This window comes from Canis lupus, chromosome 23 (genome assembly GCF_048164855.1).
Source record: "Canis lupus baileyi chromosome 23, mCanLup2.hap1, whole genome shotgun sequence".
Classification (NCBI taxonomy): domain Eukaryota; kingdom Metazoa; phylum Chordata; class Mammalia; order Carnivora; family Canidae; genus Canis; species Canis lupus.
Window position 1 is genome coordinate 47,831,220 of NC_132860.1, and position 24,931 is coordinate 47,856,150.

General features: G+C 36.3%; 1 long non-coding RNA gene across 1 annotated transcript in view; it reads left to right on the plus strand.

The window, feature by feature from the left end:
* Positions 1-4,038: 4,038 nt before the first annotated feature.
* The window catches only part of LOC140615613 (uncharacterized), a 62,101-nt gene continuing 41,208 nt past the window's right edge, over positions 4,039-24,931 (plus strand). Inside the window, exon 1 of the long non-coding RNA XR_012016108.1 lies at positions 4,039-4,400. This is a non-coding gene — a long non-coding RNA (uncharacterized lncRNA). The remainder of the gene's footprint in view (positions 4,401-24,931) is intronic.

Consider the following 24,931-nt stretch of genomic DNA (forward strand, 5'->3'; position numbering starts at 1 on the left):
AACCTTGGGTTCACCTTCAGTGTCTAATGCGTCACAAAATCCTGTTATTAAAATGTATTATATCTTCTTTCTAAATATCTCTTGATTCTGTCTATTCCACTTCATCTCTTTGGACACTGCCTAAATCAACACTACTGAGTTCCTTTTTTTTTTTTTTTTTTTTAAGATTTTATTTGTTGATTCATGAGAGACACGAGAGAGAGGCAGAGACATACACAGGGGAAGAAGCAGGCTCCCTAAGGGAAGTCCCATGCAGGACCCGATCCCAGGACCCGGGGATCACGCCCTGAGACAAAGACAGATGCTCAACCACTGAGCCCCCCAGGTGCCCCAACAATGCTGAATTCTTTCATAAACTGTTATAACTCCCCAACTGATGTCTTTACATCCAATCTGCTGTCCACACCACACCTGAGGTGATCTCTTATAATAAAAATCCTGCCATTAAACTTTTCAACTAAAAACCCCTCCCTATCTACCTTCCTGTTTCCCCCACCCAGAATAAAGAAAAAAATTCCTTAACATGCTTACATGGCTATTTAGAATCTGGTCTCCACCATGTTTATATCTTCATCTTGAGGCTTCCTCTAACTTCATTCAGGTTAGAATGGACCCTGTTTCCCCCCTCCTAATCCAGTGCACTTTCCAATCTGATTTGCTTATCTGAAACTCACTATCCTGCCACTCCTGTGCTGTGACTCTCACTCCTACTTAAAATGCACCTCTCATGCTCATCCTTCAAATGTCAGCTTAAGCAGTATTTTCTTGGGAGAAGCTTTTCTGATCCTCAAGACAGGATCAAACCTCTGGTATATTATCTTTTAGTATGTTGTATTTTATCTTCATTGAATTTGCCACAGATTGAAAATATTTCACTGGTTGCTTGATTAATATTTAATATTCCTACTATAATTCTTGGTATCAGCATTGCATTCTTTTTAATTTTGTTTTTACATAATCTAGTAATCACATAGGTAAATGGATATTTCAAAGTATATGTTGATTGGAAGGATGGAAAAATGAATGTGGGAGCTCTTTATAACATTTTATCCAATTATTTGCAGCTTGGTGTTTATTTTTTATTATAGAGAATCATTTCCAGAGATGCTTTCCTAAACTAATAAAGTTACTAATCCCAAATGCTTTTTAATAATAAATCAATTACTTATTTAAAGAAAACTAGATATAGCTGATAATACCTTTAATTTTATGAACCAATAATGACTTTAAACATTTGTGTAGTGTAGTTTCACTAAATATTACAAAATTATATATAATACATACATTTATAAATATACATGTTTTAAGATTATATATTATATACATGTATCACATCTTATGCCATATATGCACCTCTATAAAATTATAATAAAGATCAACAAATATACACACCTTAGAAAGTATTTTATTACAGGCGAGTGAATAGTATGTAAAGACTTTATTATAGTTGCTAGTTCTTATGTTTGGCATAGATGTAGGTAGAGCACTGGTATGAAAAAATAAAAATACTTGGATCTTAGTTCCAGTTTTGATCTGAAATGGCTCTGAGATATTAAGGAAGCCTCATTTTTCAGAATCACTTTCCTCATCTATGACATAGGGGACAAGGCTACTAGTTCTGTCAAGTCTTTCTTTAGCTTCACAGTGCTATGATCATTTCCAACTTGGACTAAAATCTTTATGGATGGTACTTTCAAATAAATCTGAGGACATTTAAAGAAATCACAAGTGAAATAAGGGTAAAGATTTATGCTCAAATATTGTAAAATGGTTGGAAAAACATACCTTAAATCAATATGACTTCATTATTGGTAGTTGAGAACTCCATTTTTTAAATTGGTGATATTTAGTGTACTTATTTTAACTTTTAAGGAAAATGACTATTGTTGGAATTTAACTTAAGATATGTAAAACATAGCTTTAGGTTTTCTGGGTTTCCATAAGCTAGGTCATTTTTTGTCTCAAAAAAATCTCTCCAAGGATAAAATAGGAATATAAATGAATTTCTAACAGAGAGTTGGACTTACTTAATTCCCATCAAACAACTTGAAAAAATTAAAGATCAGTGAGGCAATTAAAAATCAAATAACACTTTAAAAAAAGAGAATCAGTTATTGCTGGGCATTTGAAATGAGTCACTAAAAGTGAACACAGAATCAAACTCTGAATAGGCATGCCATTTTATGTATGTATGGCTCATTGCCCTCACCAGATTCCAAAAAAGGGAAAAGAAACAAATTTTAATAATATAAATGAACTTGATATTTCCTTTTGAAATTGTTTTTATATCTTTAGAGGATTCAAAATCCCTTCAGAATTTTCAGTTTTTGTGCTTATTGGGAAGATCAGGTAAAATTGTACTCTAGATGAATATGAGTGACAATTTCTGTAGTATATCTGTTAGTAGGTCATGAAGAAAACAATATATTCTCACTGACCTTAGAGCATAAATACGACATTCTTGCCTTTTATTAATAAATGTAACAAAACTTAAAGTCTGAATAAGATTGTAACCATTATTTAGCATCTCTTAGTTCTTTTCTCAAGAAATATCCCAGTGTCAGCCTTAATGTGTTTCTTAGTAGAAAACTCAGTGCTTGGGATTATGTCCAGGATTTTGACAGCTGTATATATCATATAAAGGTTGAAAGGTAGGAGACAGCTTCCAGAAATAATGACAACCTAGATATCCGATAGTCATCTTAAAACAATTTAGTTAAGACAGAGTTGGGAGGCAGCCAGGAACTGAAATTGAAGATGCAAAAATTAATGGAATAAGATAAGGGTTGTAAATCATAAAAACTTGCATGTCATTGGTCTTATATAGGAAGAAGATTGAGCAATGATTGACAAGAAATAGATGTTAATTTGTGGGGATAGAGATATAGAGATGATAGGATATATGTCACCAGATTAAATGCATAGAATTGAACTACTAAAATAGATTTAAAACAAAGAACAAAAAATTATTTATCTTGATACAATATCTTGAGTTTTGATATCCTATGTAGGTAATCAATCATAGAATGTATTCAAGAAACATGAAATTATAGAAAAAAATAACAAAAATTCATTTATAAAAGATATCAGCTCAGCTCAGAATGAGTCAGTGACAATATGTTATAAATAAATTTACACAGTTATAACTATTATATTTACACTATTATATTTTTGGATTACTAAAACATTTAGTGATGGTTGCATAAGTTTTCCATGTTTCCTTATAAAGTTGAATATATAAAAAATGTAGGAAAGGAAATGGGGAGGATTTTTTTTAGTTATGTAAATCTCACATATTATGTACCTATTCTGTAAAATTGGAAATTTTTCCAGTTATTAGTAAAAAACAGATTTATATTTTGTGTTCCATTTGTTGATTAAATGCTGATATCTGTTTGTAAGCTACCCATTCTTGGTATCAAGCAGAATAAACTTTTTTCCCCTTTTTCCTGAGAAAAATGTAGGGAAAGGTTGAATAAATGGGAGAAAAATTCTGTATATTGTTTCACTTTTCTAACTTTAGTGTTTATTGTTTCATTCTTCTGGAAATGATAGATCGTGATCTTTGATAAATGGCTAGAAAGTTTGTTTTGTTTCTCTGTGATTCTGACATACATGGAAAGGTTTTCTTAATGGATGTCACCTTCACTACTCAGTATGTTTCTGTACTTTCCACAATACTGATGTATTTTTTGTTTTAAGTTGTAGCAGCAGATTGGGACAATAGCTTCTCTACACTGAAATGCAAACAGTGCTGGTAGAATGATGATCATGTAATGAACTCTATCTGTTCTATTTCTTTGCGAAGAATTTTCCACGTTTCGATCCAGAAGAGAGAGGATTCCAAATACAAAAAAATGAAGCAGAAAAGAAGATAAAAATTGAGCAGGATGCAATACAGCAATGCCTGTGTATTCTAACACTAAGTTTTTTAAGTATACTGTTGCCAGGTTTGATCCCGTGGGTAGTGAAATGAAATAGGCCAGGCAAAGGTGGGTCGAGGCGAGCTTGTAAGGAAGCAGGTTCCGCAGGCCCGCAGGGAAGCAGGTGGGAAGGCACAGGCCGGCGGGATGATACAGGTGGGCTCTTACAGGGAAGGGCGGGGTGGTGCCCGTGTAGGGTGAGAGCTGCTTACGTCTATTTATGGTACGGGGTTAGGTAAGGTTCAGGTTCCGTTTCCTGCATAGGTCCCATTTTCCCACCATGACGTGGCCTTGGGCGTCCTAGTGGCGGGCAAGCCCCGAGGCGAAGGTGGCAAGATGGAGGCCCGGCGGCAAGATGGAGGCCCGGCGGCAAGATGGAGGCCCGGCGGCTAGATGGAGGCCCGCCGCCATTGTGTTGGTGCTTCCCCATCCCCCAGGATCCCGCCGGCCCAACAACTGTAAGACTTGGGATAAAAGGTAATAGATATTTTATATAACAGAGGTAAGAAAGGACTTTTAAGAATAATGTACTCTAACCACATTAATTAACAAAACGCATGCTTACAGAGATTGTCCGCAAAAAGAAGGGGATTCACATAAAGAGTGAAACCCCAGAGAAACGGGACCACATTCTCTCCAGACTCATTGGCTACCAAGGGTACATAGTTAATACTAAATAAAGTAGGAGTCTCCAGGCCAGAGGCAAATTGCTATTGAAATTTGAGATAAAACCCACAGTAATTTCTCCTCTGGGCTTAGCCACCACAAGTCATGATGGGAAATTCCTTGGAAGGAAATATTGGCTGGAGGAAAGAAAGATTATGATGGATGCTGCGGCCACCTGTGAACTTCAGTTTAAGGTCCTGACTGAGAAAAGCTGATGCTGCCCTCTTTGAGCACAATTTCAAATTGGCTCATCCTTGGATCTGGTATGGAAAGCTATATGCCCCAAATAGGGGAAATAATGATATTGAAAGCAAAAAGAGGGGGTCCCTGGGTCACTTAGTTGGTGAAGTGATCTACTCTGGATTGCAGCTCAGTCATGATCTTGGGGTCTTGGGATGAAACCCCTCATCTCAGGCTCAGCGTGGAGGCTGCTTGTCCCCCTCCCTCTGTTTCCTCCCCACTCTCTCTCTTGCATTCTCTTTCTCTCTAAAATAAATGTAAATAAATAAACTCTTAAAAAAAAAAAAAGAAAACAGTAAGAGGCCAACCAACTCCTCCCTCTGCTCTTTCCTTATTTGCATCCATCCATCATCCAGCATACTTTATTTGGTAAGACTGTTTTGTTTTGTTTTGTTTTGATCCTAGTGATGTGAGAAACAAAGGTGGAAGGAAAATTAACTTTCCTCATATCCTTTGACAAGTCCTTGAAACTGGCAGAGTGACATTCCTCGGAAACTCAGCTGCCTCAATGTTAATACTTTGTTAAGGGAAAAAGGCAATCTTACCCCAATCCCCAGGATCCTGTAAGTCTACTTTAACATACAAAAATTCTTTTGGAAACTTCTTTTATCTCAACACCTCCCCCACTAAGATATATTAGCGATCATTGTCCAAGCAATATGACCCAATAATACACTCATGACTAAGGGTTTACTAAGCAATAATAAATGACCTTTCCTAATACTTGCTAATGAAGGAATAGGGCTAGCTGCATAAAGCACAGCTAATATCCCACAAATGACCCCCACCCAAGGTGGGATATATGTGACATTCTTCAGAAAGTTTCCAATTGTCTTCATGTTAATGCCTTGCTAGAGGGAAAAGCAATGTGTAACTTGACAATGGCAAGGCCTCCAGTATCTTGTAGGTCTTCTTTAGCATATGAAAATCCTTTTGAAATCTCCCTTTTTACTCAACCTCCCCCAACTCCCAGGTATATAATCAGCCACTCCTCACAGGCCTGGGGCAGCAGCTTTTCCTGCTCAAGGATCCCATCCCTGGGCTTTAATAAAACCACCATTTTGCACCAAAGATGTCTCAAGAATTCTTTCTTGGCCCTTGGCTTGGAACTCTAACATCTTTCCTACATTAGTAGCCGGAATTGAGAAGGAAGAGTATGATTCTTCTCCTGTGAGTAATATGGGGTAGAGGTGGTTTCCTTTATTTATTTATTTATTTATTTATTAAGATTTTATTTATTCATACAGAGAGAGAGAGAGAGAGGCAGAGACACAGGCAGAGGGAGAAGCAGGCACCATGCAGGGCGCCTGATGTGGGACTCGATCCTGGGTCTCCAGGATCACACCCTGGACTGCAGGTGGCGCTAAACCGCTGCGCCACCGGGGCTGCGCAGTTTCCTTTTTATCTGGTCAATTTACACTAGTAAAATTATAAACTCAAAGTTTTCTGACCCTATTTCTGTCACCCCCATTAAACTATCCTATCTCTATCCTCCTGCACACTGAGTTCAAGAAACATTTAAACTGAAAAAGCTATGAGAGAGAAACAGACATTGATAACAAAGAGAGCTTCAGTCACTTAGCAATTCTGTCAATTCATTCTGTGAAAACATTCTCTTATTTGTTTTGTAGATAAAAATCCCTAGACATTTTGTAGTGTTTTCTTTAAAATAAGGCTTTCGGGATCTCTGGGTGGTGCAGCAGTTTGGCGCCTGCCTTTGGCCCAGGGCGCAGAGACCCGGGATCGAATCCCAAGTCAGGCTCCTGGTGCATGGAGCCTGCTTCTCCCTCTGCCTGTGTCTCTGCCTCTCTCTCTGTGTGTTTGACTATCATAAATAAATAAAAAAATTTAAAAAAAAATAAAATAAGGCTTTCATAAGTGCCATATCACTTGCTAAAACAATAGTAGTTCGACTACTTGACTTTTTTCTTTATATTCTTTACCCTAACAATGGGGAAAAAACAAAAATGAAAACCTCTTAACCAGCCAGATGCCTTTAAGAGCCCTAAAGAGATGAGAAAGATGACTCAAGCATTCCTTTTTTCACTTAGTGCGTTTTTACTATTTGCCAAATAGGAGTTTCCATGTTTAGAGAAAGGGCCCCAAGCACAAGGAGTTCCACCCATGTTACATCAAACTCTTATCAAAAATTTTTCCAATAATCATATTGTGTGTTTTGAATGTCTACAGAATATCTTGCATAAAGTTTATAATGAATAATTTAGTATCCTTTATTATGGATAATTATCAAGTTACAGTATGTTACTTTATACATAACAAATATAACACAAATGATGTGTATGTTGAATGAATAGATCTCCCTTGTGTATTCCAGAATAATGTTTGGGAGGAAAAATCATGCAGTCTGCACTTCAATCACACTAACTCATGACTTCATATTCTTACTGCACAAGATTTGCAGGGTAAAACTAATGAAATAAAATTGTCCCAAGAATTGTTGCCAAAGACAACGTTAGGCCAAGTCCCCGGAGGTGACAAGTAGCTCTGGCATTTTAAAGGGGGAAAAGGAATCTGTTAAAAGCACATTCACACTTAGGACTAAAGGGAACTTATTTTGGGAGAATCTTGAAGAAGGTGTTTTCACGAACCACTTAAAATTCACTGCTTTGATGCATCATACAGTATGTCGATTTTAGGTTATTTTGGCTTCCCTCATGTGCTTTGTTGTTATATCCCTTGTGTAGGAAACTGTTTTCATTTATCATATTTCTTGTGTGATATTATGAAACATTATATTTTTATCTATTACATGAAAAACACTATTCCCCAGTTTATGCATTTATTTGGCAAAATGTAGATTATATAAGATTAACATGCACATCTTTGACACTAATAATCAAATTAAATTCTACTAATACATCTCAAAACATCTTATCTCTACTATTCTGCATTTAGTCTATAAAATTAGGTTAAATACATATTTTCAATACCAGCATTAGTATTTGAAGCCCAAACATACCTGCTTCCTGTATGTAACTGTCAGGGAGGAAGAACTTCCTCTGCCCTATGATCCTTTTAGGTGGACTTAGAATCAAATTGACATGAAATTGATTAACAGGAGAAAATCAGATTTAATAGACATGGTATGGGGAATCCACACAGACCCAAACGTCTGAAAACACCAAGGCAGTGTGAAGCTCCTAAGAGCTAAGGAGAGGAGAGGAGCCTGAGGACACAAATAGGAGAAAACTCATTAGCAAGAGGGTGAAAGGAGATGTTTGAGGAAAAACAAGTTTGTCCTATTGTGTAGATGAATTCCTTTGGTAAAGGGAGTCTCTGTTAAAATTTCCATTCCTCTTGTAGGCTCGCCTTGCACTATAAATTTAGGCAGTAGTGGAGGGGAGGCAGAGCCACTTTCCTGCACCTGCTAAGTTTATATTACTTTTTGATTTTAGAGATTTTATTTATTTATTCATGAGAGACACGGAGAGAGAAGCAGAGACAAAGGCAGAGGGAGAAGCAGGCTCCCTGTGGGGAGCTCAATGTGGGACTTGATCTTAGAACCCCAGAATCATGCCCTGGGCCAAAGGTAGACGCTCAACCACTAAGCCACCCAGGCATCCCGAGTTTATATGACTTTTTTTTTTTTTTTTTTTTTTTTTTTTAGTTTATATGACTTTTAACTGGAAATAGTATTTACTCCAAAGTGGCACATTTTGGGGCAGGCTGCCCTGAGCCCCTACATAACTTTCTGGATAGACTAGGTTATACTATGGTAACAAATGCAGCCAAAATTTCAATTGCTTAAAACAGCAAAGACATCATGGGCTCTTTTTTCTTTAAGTTTTTAATTTAATTCCAGTATAGTTAACATACTGTGTTTTATTCAGTTTCAGACGTACAATGTGATCCAACAATTCTATGCATTACTCAGGTCTCATCATGGTAAATGCATTCTTTAATCCCTTCAACATTTACACCCATCCTCCCACCCACCTCCCTCTGGTGACCTGGCTAATGGCTGTATGTATGTGTGTGTGTAGTTTCCCTCACATTGGGGACCCAGCTAACAGAAAGAGTAGCCACAATCTAGAATATTAATATCAACACTAGTAGATGGAAAACATAGAGTGTGGCAAATTTGTAACTAAACCAATATGAGTTCACTTCTTGGTAAGTCAGAAAGTGCATCAGGTTGAGTTGTCTCCCAAAGAAAACTGACCTGCAGCAAATAACTGACCTGCAGATCACCAGGAATGGTTTCAAAACCATGACTCCCTGAGAGAGTGAATGGGGCTCTTTTGTTTAGGGTTAGGATGAATATTTAGATATTAGATAGGGAAGCCTTGGCAGACTTAAGGTCACACATGAGCCTTAAGGAGGTATACCTATACATACATTGTAATACATACATTGTATGTTATGTAAATGAGGCTGAGGTTCTTCCCTGGGTAGAGATTTTAGTATTTTAATGAGACAAAGGTAATTGTAGGTCATTCCAGAGGTCACTCTGTGGTCCATCTGCAGACGCAAGAATCAGGGGTACAGTTTACAAGGTCTGGATGGTCTGGGCTGACAAGAGGTCTTGGCAGGGCAGTCACTAGCACCTGAGGGATGGTTTTGGGTTTCATTTGCCTGAGTTAAAGGTAAGCCAGAAAAAAGCTTAAGGAAAAAGGTCAGACAAAGGTTAGTAAGTACAAGCAGATGAGTGGTAGAGGTCAGGTCTTGAGGTCTAGGTGGTGACAGACTGTGTGCTCACTAACTCATAACCTGGAATAAAAGAGCTGGAATATTTTTGAACTGTCCAAGTTACTAATCCAACAAGCAAACAAAACCATATTTGTGACTTAAATATTTGTCTCTAATATCAAATTCTCAAACTTTCCCATTTGTGTTTGGAGTGTAGAGAAGGAGAGGGAGAGAGACACCTGCCATCTACCACTGGCACAGGATTTGTGATGTGAGAAACAAAGGTAAAAGAAAAATTTATTAAATTTCCTCACTACTTACAGCCCACTGACAAGTCCTTGAAACAGAGGAACATTCCTCTAGGAACTCAGCTTCCTCTATGTTAATAGTATGCTAAGGACAAAAGGCAATTTTAGCTCAACCCCACCCTCCCCCAGGATCCTATAAGTCTACTTGATAAAGATTCCTTTGGAAACTTTATCTCTACCCTCCAAATATCTGTTAGCAATTATCTCCCAAGCCTGTAGCTCACTGATATACATCTGAAGGGTCTCATGACTAGGGTTTTACTAGACAGTAATAAATGACCTTCTCCTAATAATAGCTAGCCTCCTCAAGGTCCTTGATACCTTGCTCTCAAACTTCCAAAATTCCTTAGAGACGTATGCTCTCCCTAACTCCTTCCCAAAGACAAAATCTGACACTCCTCATGACCCCAGAGCAGCTCCTTTTTGCCCAAGGGTTCTGTCCCCATACTTTAATAAAACCACCCTTTTACACCAAAGACGTCTCAAGAATTCTTTCTGGGCCATCAGCTCAGAGTCCCAACATTTCCTACATCAGGTAGGTCCAGAGAACACATGTGGCAAATATGGCAACTAAATATTGCATTACTCTGTGTACTTTAGGCTCAAATTTCATGCCGTGAGTTACATTTGGATTAGCCAAACTCCTTTAACCCAGGCAAGTAAAATCAGTTCCATCTCTTGCCTCTATTTATCCAATTTTTATAATCTTGGGTTTGCCAAGACGAGTTACTTTCCATAATATAAAGCTCAAGTCCCTCTGGAGACACTAGTAAGAGAGTTCTAAAAAATACAATAGAGGGAAGAAGGATCCAAAAGATCCAAAGGCCCCACATAGATATACCAAAATAGCAAAAAGCCCATAAATCAGAAATATGAATTACCAAGAAAGCCAGGTTTCTATTTCCAGGTATCTTTCCCAAAAGCTACAACCCTTAGCAACAACTAAAATCATGTTCTAAATTTGGCAGTGATCCATGTCAGAACTCCTCAGCTTTGCAGACTTCCTGGGGATTTGGAGTGTATGTTTAAAATTCCCTGCATATGGGTTGAGTATAACCCATTTGAAGCATGGACATATATATGTATTTTTTTTTAATTTAAAATCCATTAACATATAGTGTATTATTAGTTTCAGAGGTAGAGTTCAGTGATTCATCAGTTGCATGTAACAGTGCTCATCACATCACATGCTCTCCTTAATGCCCATCGATGAATTACCATATCCTCTAACCCACATCCCCTCTAGCCACCCTCAGTTGATTTCCTATAATTGTCTTTTATGATTTGTCTCCATCTCTGATTTCCTCTTATTTTCCCTTCCCTTCACCTATGATCCTCTGCTTTGTTTCTTAAATTCCATATATGAGTGAAATCATATGATAATTGTTGTTTTCTGATTGACTTACTGCACTAAACTTAATACCCTCTAGTTCCATCTAGGTCATTGCAAATGGTAAGATTTCTTTTTTTTTTCTTTTGATGGCTGAGTAATATTCCATTGTATATATGTACCTCTCCTATTTATCCATTCATCTGTCAATGGACATGTGGGCTATTTCCATTGTTAGGCTATTGTGGACATTGCCACTATAAACAATGGAGCGCAGGTGCCCCTTTGGATCATTATGTTTGCATCCTTTGGATAAATACCTAGTAGTGCAATACCTAGGTCATACAATAGCTCTATTTTTAGCTTTTTTGAGGAATCTTCATATTGTTTTCCAGGGTGGCTCTACCAGTCCATATTCCAGCCAGCAGTATGAAAGGGTTCCTCATTCTCCACATTCTCATCAACATTTGTTGTTTCTTGTGTTACTAATTTTAGCCCTCCTGACTGGTATGAGGTGGTATCTCCTTGTGGTTTTGATTTAATATTTCCCCATACTGAGTGATGTTGAGCACTTTTTCGCATGTTAGCCATTAGTATGTTTTCTTTGGAGAAATGCCTGTCCACATCTCCTGCCCATTTCTTGATTGGATTTTTTTGTTCTTTGGGTGTTGAGTTTGATAAGTTTTTATAGATTTTGGATACTAGCCCATTCTCTGATAAGACATTTGCAAATATTTTCTCCTGTTCTGTTGGTTGTCTTTTGGTTTTGTCAATTGTTTCCTTTGCTGGGCAAAAGCTTTTTATCTTGATGGAATGCCAATAGTTCATTTTTGCCTTTCTTTCCCTTGCCTTTGAGATATGTCTAGCAAGGAGTTGCTAGGGGCCAAGGTCACAGAAGTTGCTGCCTGTCTTCTCCTCTAGGGTTTTGATGGATCCCTCTCTCACATTTAAGTTTTTCATTATTTTGAGTCTATTTTTATGGATGGTGTAAGAAAATGGTCCAATTTCATTTTTCTGCATGTGGCTGTCCAGTTTTCCCAACACCATTTGTTGAAGAAACTGTCTTTTTTCCATTAGATATTATTTCCTGCTTTGTTGAAGATTAATTGACCATAGAGTTGGGGTCCATTTCCTGGTTCTCTATTCTGTTCCATTGATCTATGTGTCTGTTTTTGTGGCAGTACCATATGGTCTTGATGATCACAGCTTTGTAATATAGCTTGAAGTCCAGTATTGCGAGGCCACCAGCTTTGATTTTCTTTTTCAATGTTCCTTTGGCTATTTGGGGTCTTTTCTGGTTCCATACAAATTTTAGGATTATTTGTTCCAGCTCTATGAAAAATGATGGTATTTTTATAGGGATTGCATTGATTATGTAGATTGCTCTGGTCAGCAAAGACTTTTTTAACAATGTTTGTTTAACTAATTCATAAACATGAAACATGTTTCCATTTATTTGTGTCTTCTTCAATTTCTTTCATAAGTGTTCTTTTTTTTTTTTTTTTTTTTCATAAGTGTTCTATAGTTTTCAGAGTACAGATCTTTTACCTCTTTGGTTAGGTTTATTCCTAGGTATCTTGTAATTTTTGGTGCACTTTTTTTAAGACTTTATTTATTCATGAGAGACACACAGAGAGGCAGAGACCATAGGCAGAGGTAGAAGCAGGCTTCTCACAGGGAGCCCAGTGCAGGACTCCATCGCCAGACCAGGGTCACGTCCTGAGCTGAAGGCAGACACTCAATCACTGAGCCATCCAGGCACCACTTTTGGTGCAATTTTAAAAGGGATCGATTCCTTATTTTCTCTTTCTTCTTTCTCATTGTTAGTGTATAGAAATACAACTGATTTCTGTGGATTGACTTTATATCCTGCAACTTTGCTGAATTCCTGTATGAGTTCTAGCAATTCTTGGGTGGAATCATTTGTGTTTTCAACATAGAGTATCATGTCATCTGCAAAAGGTGAGACTTTCTTTGCTTCTTTTTTTTTTTTTTTAAAGATATTATTCATTTATTCATAAGAGACACAGAGAGAGGCAGAGACACAGGTAGGGGGAGAAGCAGGCTCCCTGTGAAAATCCTGATGCAAGACTCGATCCCAGGACCCCAGGATCCCAGGACCCCAGGACTCCATCGCCAGACCAGGGTCATGTCCTGAGCCAAAGGCAGATGCTCAACCACTGAGCCACTCAGGGACCCCAGTTTCTTTGCTTCTTTACTTTCTTTTACTTCTTCTTTGCTGATTGGATGTCTTTTATTTCTTTTTGTTGTCTGATTGCTGAGGCTAGGACTTCTAGTACTATGTTTGAACAACAGTGGTGAGAGTGGACATCCCTGTAATGTTCCTAACTTTAGGGGAAAACTCTCAGTTTTTTCTCATTAAGAATGATATTCTCTGTAGGTGTTTTGTATATAGGTTTAATAATATTGAGGTATGTTCCCTATATCCCTACATTGTGAAGAGTTTTAATCAAGAAAAGATGCTGCATTTTGTCACATACTTTTTCTGCATCTATTGGGAGGATGATATGGTTCTTATCCTTTTTAAAAAAATTATTAATGTGGTTTATCATGTTGATTAATTTGTGGATGTTGAATCATCCATGCAGCCCAGGAATAAATCCTAGTTGGTCATGGTGAATAATCCTTTTAATGTACTGTTGGTTCCTACTGCCTAGTATCTTAGTGAGAATTTTTGCATCCATGTTCATCAGGGATATCAGTCTATAATTCTCCTTTTGGTGGGGTCTTTGGTTTTGGGATCAAGATAATGCTGGCCTCATAGAATGAGTTTGGAAGTTTTCCTTCCATTCCTATTTTTTGAAACAGCTACAGAAGAATGTTTTCTTGTTTATTTTCCACCTAGATGATCAGTCCATTACAATGAGTGAGATGTTAAAGTCCCCTACTATTATTGTGTTATTAACAATGTGTTTCTTTAATTTTGTTATTAATTGGTTTATATAATTGGCTGCTCCCAAATCAGGGCATAATATTTACAATTGTTAGTATCTTCTTGTTGGATAGACCCTTCATTTGTGATATAGTGTCCTTCCTCATCTCTTATTATAGTCTTTGGTTTTAAATTGGGATGGTTACTTCAGATTTCTTTTGATCCCATTTGCATGATATATGGTTCTCCCCCACCCCCTTTCAATCTGGAGATGTTTTGGGGTCTAAAATGAGTTTCTTATAGATAGCATATAGATGAGTCTTGTTTTTTTTATCCAGTCTGATCCTCTGTGCCTTTTGATTGGAGCATTTAATCCATTTACATTCAGAGTAATTATTGAAAAACGTGAATTTAGTGCCATTGTATTACCTGTAAAATCACTGTTTCTGTATATTGTTCCTTTCTGGTCTTTGTTACTTTTGGGCTCTCTCTTTGCTTAAAGGATCCCCTTCAATATTTCTTGCAGGGCTGGTTTAGTGATAATAAGTTCTTTTAGTCTCCGTTTGTCCTGGATGCTTTTTATCTCTCCTTCTATTTTGAATGACAGGCTTGCTGGATAAAGTATTCTTGGTTGAATATTTTTCTCATTAGTAACCTGAATATATCATGCCAGCCTTTTCTGGCCTGCCAAGTCTCTGTGGATAGGTCTGTTGCCAGCCCTATGTTTCTACCTTTTTAGGTTAAGGACTGCTTGTTCTGAACTGCTTTTAGGGTTTTCTCTTTGTCTCTGAGATTTGCAAGTTTCAATATTATATGTAAGGTTGTTGACCTATTTTTTATTGATTTTGAGGGGGGTTCTCTGTGCCTCCTGGACTTGAATGCCTGTTTCCTTCCTTAGCTTAAGAAAGTTCTCAGCTATAATTTGTTCAAATGAACCTTCTGCACCCCCCCTCTTCCTCTGGGACTCCAATTATTCTAATATTGTTTTGCTTTATGGTATCACTGATCTATTGAATTCTCCCTTCATGATTCAGTAGTTGTTTATCTCTCTCTCTTTAATTGTTTATCTCTTTTTCTCAGTTTCTTTATTCTCTATCATTTTGTGTTCCAAATCACTGACATTCTTTTCTGCCTCATTTATCCTAGCAGTTAGAGCTTCCATTTTTGACTGCATCTCAGTAATGGCATTTTTTATTTTGATCTGATTAGATTTCAGTTCTTTTATTTCTCCAGTAAGGGTTTCTCCAGTGTCTTCTATGCTTTTTCAAGTCCAGCTAGTATCTTTATAATCATTGTTTTGAAATCTAGTTCCAGTATCTTAGTTATATCCATATTTATTAAATCCCTGGCAGTGAGTACTATCACTTGTCCTCTCTTTTGGGGTGAGTTCTTCCATCTTATCATTAATTATGTCCAGAAAGGAATAGATGAAAAAGAGAGAAAATACAAAAATGGCAACAAGGATATCAGAAAAATATACACTACAGAAAGAAAAAAAAAAAGAAAAAATGAAAAGAGAGAGGGAATAAAGTCAAACAGAAGGTGAATAGAACAATAAACCAGATACTGGGTGTATTTTGGTTTGTTTGTTAGAAGATACTAGATCTCAAAATAGGAAAGAAAAAAATATAGATATAGATATAGATATAACATTTAATAGAATGAAAGGAAGGCAAAAATGGAATATATATATATATATAATAAAATGCAAACATAGAAATTAAAAAAGGCTTAAGAAAAGAATTGATAAAATAAGAAAATGGCTGGAGAGGGAAAAAAAATAGAACTGCAAGATTGCAGAATCATAAGAAAAAACCAGGAATGCTATATTCTATTTTCTCTAAGACCTAGAGCTTTGCCATTCTGTATGATCAGTAAACTTGGTAGTAGCTGCAAGTTCCTGTTGGTCACCTAGAGTAATAGCCTATTGAAGTGATTCTCAGGTGTCTTTGCCTGGGCAGAATCATACTGCTCTTGCCAGGAGGCTGGGCTCAGTGTAAATGGCTCCAGATTGCTCTGTTACTTTTGTTCCCTGAAGGCTTTCAGCACTGACTGGGGTGGGGGATGGAAATGGTAGTGCCTTGGTCTCTAGTGCTGGAGCTGAAAGTTCATGCCCCCATTCTTCAGTGTGCATCACAGAAAAGCAGTCAATCACTCTTTATCTCCCTTATTTCCATCTTAATTCTATGTTTATCTAACCTATGAACGAGTGTTTTTATCTCAGGCATGTGACCCTGTTTTGAGTCTTCAAACTTCATGCAGAGCACACTCCTGCAGTTCCTCCCTGGGGAGGCTGAGGGGTCTCACCATGGATATGCCTCTTACTGGACCCTACTCAGAGAGTAGGCCCACCTGTGTAGCAGATCGCAGTTTATGGCAACACTGAGCGGAAAGCCAATAGCTGGACTTGCTGTTTTCACCCAGCTTTCCCTCTCCAATGCTTGGGAACTCTCCTATACTCAGACATCCCAATTCTTTTTGTGACCCTGAGGATCCGGAGACCACACTGTCACACATGGAATTCCACCTAGCTTCATGAGCACCTTTCAAGCAGACTTCTAAAAGTTCCAGTTTTGCACTCCACTGTTTATAACATCTTACAGTACTGGCTGATGGAGACTTCTTCCACAGTTTGTCCTCCAGTATATTACCTTGGATTCATAGCCCTATACCTCCTATCTTGCAAAAAGTCCTTGATTTTCTATTTATAGAATTGAATTGAAGCAAGTCTTTTCTCAGATTGCTGGTTGATTTCACAGGGGTTCAGAATGATTTGGTAACTATTTAGCTGAATTCCAGGACCAGAGTGAAATTAGGGTCCCCTCCTCCTCCACCATCTTAACCACATGGAAACATATTGATACGTGTTACCTCCCAACACACAAGGGGTACACTTTGCCATCCTGTAGGTGGGGAAACCCCTGGCTAAAAGGGGTACATTTAAGCTAGTATAATAGGAAGCAGAGGAGAGGAGATGAGCAAAGATAGTGTTCTCAGGCATCAAGAAAAATATATTTTTAAAGATTTTATTTATTTATTTATTTATTTATTTATTTATTTATTTATTATTTGAGTGCGAGTGAGAGAGATCACAGAGGGAGATAAAGTGGGAGTGGGAGAAACAGACTCACCCCTAAGTGGTAAATCTTACATGGGGCTCAATCCCAGGACTTGAGATCATGACCTGAGCCAGAGGCAGATGCTTAATCGACTGAGCCACTCAGTGCCCCAAGAAAAACACTTTTGCATTAATACTATTTCTCTGGGGTTTAATTAATTAATTTCAGAATTAATCTTTGTGCTAGCACTCAGGCACTTAGCGAAGAATACTAGATATCGTAAATTCTCGTTTCTTGCAGTTCTTACTCTATCTTCTTTGACCTCACATTACATTGTGTCCTTTATGTTGGTAATCTTTTAAGCCTACTGGCAGGACACTCCATGTGGTACATTCCTGCTAAGTAATTTAATTGAGATCAGTTTAGTCTGAGATGATTAGATTACCTAGATTAACATATTTATGTAACTAGCTTTGGCAATCTGAAACATGAAAACAATAAGAATGGATCTGGAAAAAAGAAACAAGAATGACCACTACCCCATACCTGCTTCTACTCCCCAAATGTCATAATAATTATTTTCTATACTTGGGAGCAAATGTCATAATTTTTTTCATATTTTACAGATGTCCTTTAAATTTCATATTTTATTAGTAGAATTGTTAGATTTTCAGTTTATAGTGTTTTAAATTATAGCTATAATTAGTGTGCTTTAAGCTGTGGGTGGTGATGCAATAGAGAAATCAAATAAAGTTTTAAAAATCAAGTTTTAATAGCAACAGCAGTTCACACAATTAAGCTAGCAATTCAGTGAGCTGCATCTTTTACAAATTTCAAGCTTTGACACATCATCGGGTGACTTTATAGCCTACTGTTTTCACATCCTTGTTGATATCTTGAATTAGTCAAGCATCTGTTACCTCAGTGAAATCAGATATCTATTTCAATGTATTTGTTTTCAGCACTGTACTTGTGGTCTGACTGCATTTATATACTTACATAAATGAAAAATAATTTGTAATGTGTCCATAATTATTTTTCTAATGTTTGTATTTTAATGAACAGTTTAGAGGGATTATTTTTCAAATTGATCTGAGACATATTGTCTCAATGTTTCCACTTCCTTTCTCTTTTTTTTTTTTTTTTGCTATAAGACAACCATGCAAGTAAAAAACAATAACATCCTAAACATAACTGAGTAAACTGGTGAGTAGTCTCATTAGTCATTGTCTGGGTTCTATATCTTTTGTTTTGTTTTTGCAACATAACACATGGACAGAAAGGGAGGACTTAGACTAAGGAATCTAGATAAACATTAGTTGGAATATTTCTAAAATGTTTTAATGAGATCAAGGATATTAGGGTTATTAGGCATATTAGGAAAAAAAAACATAAAAAACACTAAACAGCATTTAACCAATTTATTAATGACTCCAGTCAATATGCTTTTTTAAGATTTTATTTATTTATTCATGAGAAACACAGATAGAAGCAGAGACACAGGCAGAGGGAGAAGCAGGCTCCCTCTGGGGAGCCCCATGTGGGACTTGATCCTAGACCCTGGGATCACACCCTGAGCCAAAGGCAGACGCTCAGCCACTGAGCCATCTAGACATCCCAGTCAATATACTTTTTACTAAATTGTGACTTCTTAAAATAGCAGAGAATGAGACATGTATATATTTTCAACTAAAGTAAATATATCTCCTAAATTCTGACCATTAAGAAAAAAGTTTTGAAATGTATTCCTTTTTATAATGAAGTTACACAGCTCTTGTTGGTAGTTTAAAATTTTAAATAAAAAATATGACAGATAAGTGGTATTAAAACGTAGTAGATATCTTTATTTAAATTTTGTTGGTATGTCATAGTATTGTCTAATATTGACTATTATTTAATTCTAAATCTTTTTCTCATTATTGATACTTTTTTAAATGAGGGTGTTAGAAAAGACAAACCTAAAGGTCATTGCATATAGCCATAAGAGATTTGGAGTTTGTAAATTATTCTTTCTCCAGAAAAATAAACATAAAATTATATTGAAAGTATTATATGAATGCAATGGCTACAGTAAAAGTAAACATTCATTGATTTTGAGTTATCGATAGAAAATTATCAAGATGTTTCAATCAATCAAAAATGGCCATTTATTTTTTTTTTAACTTTTTTTTTTTAATTTTTATTTATTTGTGATAGTCACAGAGAGAGAGAGAGAATGAGGCAGAGATACAGGCAGAGGGAGAAGCAGGCTCCATGCACCGGGAGCCTGACGTGGGATTCGATCCCGGGTCTCCAGGATCGCGCCCTGGGCCAAAGGCAGGCGCCAAACCGCTGCGCCACCCAGGGATCCCAAAAATGGCCATTTAAAGTGGCTTCAAAACAAAGAGTGATGTTTGGTATATTTAACAAGATCATAAAAGATTCTAAAAATGTCTCATTCTTCCTACTTTATTGTCTGTATATCTCGAAAAATTAATTATTGTATATTTTTCTTCAAGGATTTACTACAAGGCTACAAGGACTACAAGAATTGGGAAAAGAGCTGTCAGAGAGTTATTTTTTTTTTTAAGATTTTATTTATTTATTCATAAGAGACACAGAGAAAGAGAGACGGAGACACAGGAAGAGGGAGAAGCAGGCTCCCTTTGAAGAGTCTGATGTGGGACTCTCTCCTGGGACCCTTGGATCATGCCCTGAGCCAAAGACAGGGGCTCAACCACTGAGCCACCCAGAGTCTCTGTCAGATTATTTTATAAACAGTTTTTGTTTATGTTATTTTAAGTAGTCTTTATTAAAAGCCTACGTAGGGAAGTATTATTTTTCACAGGTGAAAGAACTCAGGCTTGCTTATGAACACTTAGTCAAATACAGAGGGTTTTCTGCACCTGGAATCCATGTGTGCACCTCCTCACTGGAAGTGTTCTCAGAAAGGAGATTGGATGCAAGAAACAAGTGAAAACAAATGAGTGGAAGTTGTTAAGGAGGTTTTTTCTTTCCTTTCAAATTGAGGTGCAGTTAAGACAGGAAGTGGGAGGAATGGATTGAAAAATATTCATGGTGTTTAAGATTCAAAATAAATTGGCGGCTTCTTGAGGAAGTAAAAGGAGGATAATATTGGGAGAATGCAGAGGCTGCTGCTGAGAACCTTGGGGATTCTTTAAAAGTGGTTTCATTAGTCACCCATGGCATGCTCACTGTGTTTTGGGGTTTTGGAGGAGTTCGATATGCTTTTAATAGTTTTGTTTCCTTTGTGATTTTTGTGTCAATTACTTGGATGGTATTTGGTTTTTGCATACGGCAAACAGAAAAGCCCAAGGACTTGTTTTGTGGGAAACACATGAACAGGACAAAAAGACAAACCCAGTTCACGTTTGATATTTCCCTTATTAGTCTTCCTGCCTAAATCTAGGTTGATACGACCTTTCAAGGAGACAGCTTAAAAATATGTGTCAAAAGTTTTTTGAATGTCCATTTACTTTCTTGGTAATTCTAAAATGTTATGCAAAATAAACATCACAGAAATGCACAAAGATAAATAGGAATATAACTGCCATATATTCATGCTTACAAAACATTAACTGAGCTATCCAAGAATAAATAGCAGGTTGGTTAAATACATTATTCTATACGTCTACAAGATGAGTTACTATAGAATCATTGATAATTATAATTGATGAATGTATTTTTGGCAAGATATTGCTGAGGGAAAAAGCAGGTTTCAAACATTATGTTCTGGTTTTCAGTTACCTTATAATTAATATATACTTTGAGGCATATAAAACCTCAAATATAGGTACCAAAATCTAACAGAAGATTCTCTGGTGGTAGATTCATTGATTATTTTAAGTCTTCTTTATCCTTGAATTGTCTAAATTTTCTTCAATGCACATTGATCACATTTGTAAGTTTTAAAAAGGGTAAGAAGTAAAAATATGAAAAACTTTACCACTGTAACATTTGACATATAAAACTCAATATTTAGATATTTATAAGAAGCTATGGCTTGCAATTCATTAGTCAAAATGACATTTGCAGAATCCAGTGACTCTATATCCTAAAAGACTTTCTTATTCCAAGAACAAAATTTTTATACCATTTTTTCATCATAAACTTTTTGGCTCATATATTTACACTAAATTTACATTACGCATTTAAGTTATGTCTAAGGTCAGCATAAATAGTTGATAACTTTTGGTAATTATTATTAATGTTGACAGTATTACTGAAAAAAATTTCCATCATTTTTTTAAAGATTTTATTTATTTATTCATGAGAGACACAGAGAGAAGCAGAGACATAGGCAGAAGGATAAGCAGGCTCTGTGCAGGGAGCCCAATGCAGGACTCGATCTGGGGACTCTAGGATCACGTCCTTAGCCAAAGGCAGACACTCAACTGCTGAGCCACCCAGGCATCCCAATTCCCATTATTCTAACATTATTATTAGCAAACTGTAATTGACAGAATGCATGATTTTTTTTCACTCAGACCTTAATTGTTTTGTGAAATGAATATACATATTTCAGCTTATTATAGATAATAGGTAAATAGTTCCAGAAATTGGGCACTCGGGTGGCTCAATGGTTGAGCATCTGCCTTTGGTTCAGAGAGTGATCCCAGGGTCCAGGGATCTAGTCCTGCATCAGGCTCCCCATAGGGATCCTGTTTCTCTCTCTGCCTATGTCTCTGCCTCTCTCATAAACAAACAAACAAACAAAGTGAAATCTCAAAAAAAAAAAAAAAGTTCCCGAAATTCTACTAAAAATAGCAACATTGGTAAGAAAAATCATACAAGGAAGCTTTAATTCAGTGACTTTAAAGTATTCTAAGATATTTGATATTTGAATATCAACTCCTCGTCTTGTGAGCTGAGCCATGAGAGGACAAGTGATGAACTAGCTTGATGTGTCTAGCTGTTCTGAGATGGCGTTTGTTTCACCATTCTTTGGCTTGTTCAGCACCTGAATTAGCATAGATTCTCTGTTGTCTGCTTCTTTGCTGATAATATGGCTGTTTTGATACCTCCTTTGTTACAACATATGTGTTCTACTTTATGTGTCTCATACTGAGTTTTTAACAAAGTTCCACAAAATTGTGTTATTTGCCTTGATCTATTTTATAAATATTATGGCATTTAAAATTAATTGAAGTTGGACAAGATAAATTTCTCTTCTCTATCAAATACGTTAATGATAAAGCATTTAAATTTCTTTATTGGTGATGCTTCACCAATTTGCTTTGAGTCACAAGCATGAAAGGAAAAAAAAAAAAGCATGTACAGAAAACTCAGCATATATGAGTGATTGAGACTTTAATGTGTAACTTAAAGAAATTCGGTTAAATCTTATTGATTCCTTAATGTTTCCTACAAGTATCTGAGCCAAGAGTGATTTTGTCTTGAGATGAAAGAAAACCTTTTACTGACTTAAAAGTTGGTGGTAAATGTTTCCAATTCTAAGAGAAAGAACTAATAAAGCATAGGAAAAAGGGATTCATGGAATGTAAAGTTATACAAATATAGTTATGATTTCTATATCAATTATTGTGAGGTTCATTTCTTGGAGCAGGCTATTTACCGCCTCTAACTTTTGTCTCCCTATCTATCAAATGGACAAAATGTGTCACAGCGTTAGGGAAATTAAACAAGCTATTTCATGTAAGGACACATTTTGTCACTTTCTTTCTCTCTAATTGTTTAAAATGCTACAGGTGAACATGCTTGTTGGGAATTAATCTTCCAGATATTGCCAGAATCATATTTTATTGTATTTATTAGGGAATGTACAATCTTTTACTAGTCTGGGATTATATTAAATTTGGAAACTAAGATCTGCCCATCAACAGTACTCCTGGCTACTTCTATTTTTGTATTTTATCTCTTTTGATTTCATGAGACCCTTTCCTTCCTCATCCTGTGACCAGGTGCAGGTTTTTCTCTTTACAACGCTGATTTTGCTTATCTGCAATATGAGAATAATAACATGTAATTTACAGGGAAATTATAAGATGTAAATGAGATAATTTATGTGTACAGCTTTATAAAATATAAAGTGTTATGTAATTATACTGCTATGGTGTTGCTATTGTATTTAATGCTTAAATCTTCTAAAAGAGATTCTGACTGATCAGAATTGGGAATGTTAGCGTATTTCAAATCATACAATTTACAGTGAAGCCTAAAAGAAAGAAGGGAACTGAAGTGCCAAAATGGTATGTTTGAGTTCTTGAGCAAAGCAGCTTAATGTAGCCCTACTCTCACAAAATTTAAACACACTGCAAAGGGCCAGTGGGCACAAACAATGCAATCCTGGTTCCAGCACATAGTGGTTCTTGATAGCTAATTTTGCTCATATCTTTCTAATTCCAAATTCCAATTCCTCATACTGATAGCTTGAACTTGCCCCAGATGGAACATTTCACCAAGGAAATGGTGACACTACGAATTAGGACTTGTTTTGTTGTAAGACCCAATTCTTAAATATTTTTCAGCATGCCACTGAGCACAAGGCCTACTTATGCCCATGGAAGACTTGGTATTTGAGGGCTGATAAAATCCACTGGATGAATATACTTGTAAATTATTGAATATTCTTATAAATATTAAGTTTGGTTGAGAAAGTAACCTTTCTCTAAGATATGTTTCTTGACAAGATGAGTTTCTTTTATGTCATATCATGAAATAGAGGATATAGACAGAGTGATGGTATATAGTTGCTTAAGGACTTCTTGGTTTCAAACTACAGTCATTAAGATTTCTAAGATATCTAATTGTTATGTAAAAGCTTTTCCAACCGTAATTGGTATTTAGGACTTATAGTTTATTTGACACCAAAGAATTTTCTTTTACTTTATGTTTGTGTATCTAGCATATTTTTCAGACACGGAGGTGTAATTTAATATGCCTGCTACCTCAGTGACAATGCAATTGGTTTCTAATTCATCAGGCCTTGTAAATTTTTATGTTTGAATTTATGAATGGAAAATGCTTCCTTTGAAAGAATTGTAAGGGCTAGATTTTGCGTTCATTTCTTTTTCTATTCTGTTACACCACCACTATCAAGAATTATAAGGGCTAGATTTTGCATTCATTTCTTTTCTTTCTATTCTGTTACACCACCACTATCTAACTTCATCTTATCATTAAAAGACTTCTTTAGAACACCAACAGCACTTAATATGATAGAAATTCTTTCATAACCAAGATAGCAATCAGGACTGAAATTATTCCAATTTATATGGAAATTATTTTGAATCAGTTATGTATACTTAATAATGGCATAATAATATTACTTTAATTGATAGGAGAGAATGTAAGTTCCTTCCTGTGTATTGAATCCTATTTTGCATGTACTGAAGTTACTACCTGGTCCTAAGTTAGACACCTTCAAAATATAAGTTTCAGGCTTATAACTAGCAATTCAGTACCAAAAGCAATTGTACATTAATGGAGTGACTGTAAAAACAATGTTCACCCAAAAACTATACACTAAGTAAATATATATATGCATAAGTCTGTGCAAATACCCTTTATTTCAGAGTCCATAGTACATGCTTTATAAATCCATGAGGAAGGAAAATAGGAAGGGTCTTGGAGAAACACACCAAAATGTGATACTCAGAACTTTCCTATAAAAAGAGCAAAATTTCAGTTAAGGAGGTGTATTTTTCAGTGTTCTCCACAGAAATAGAACCAATAGGATGTGTGAGAGAGATTTATTTTAAGGAATGGGGAGGCTAGTAAATCTAAAGTTGGCAGGGTAGGCTGGAGACCCAGGGAAAAGTTGTAGTTCTAGTCCAAAGGTCACCTGCTAGAAGAATTTTTTCTTCATCCATACAGGGGACTGAATATTCTTTATTCAATGT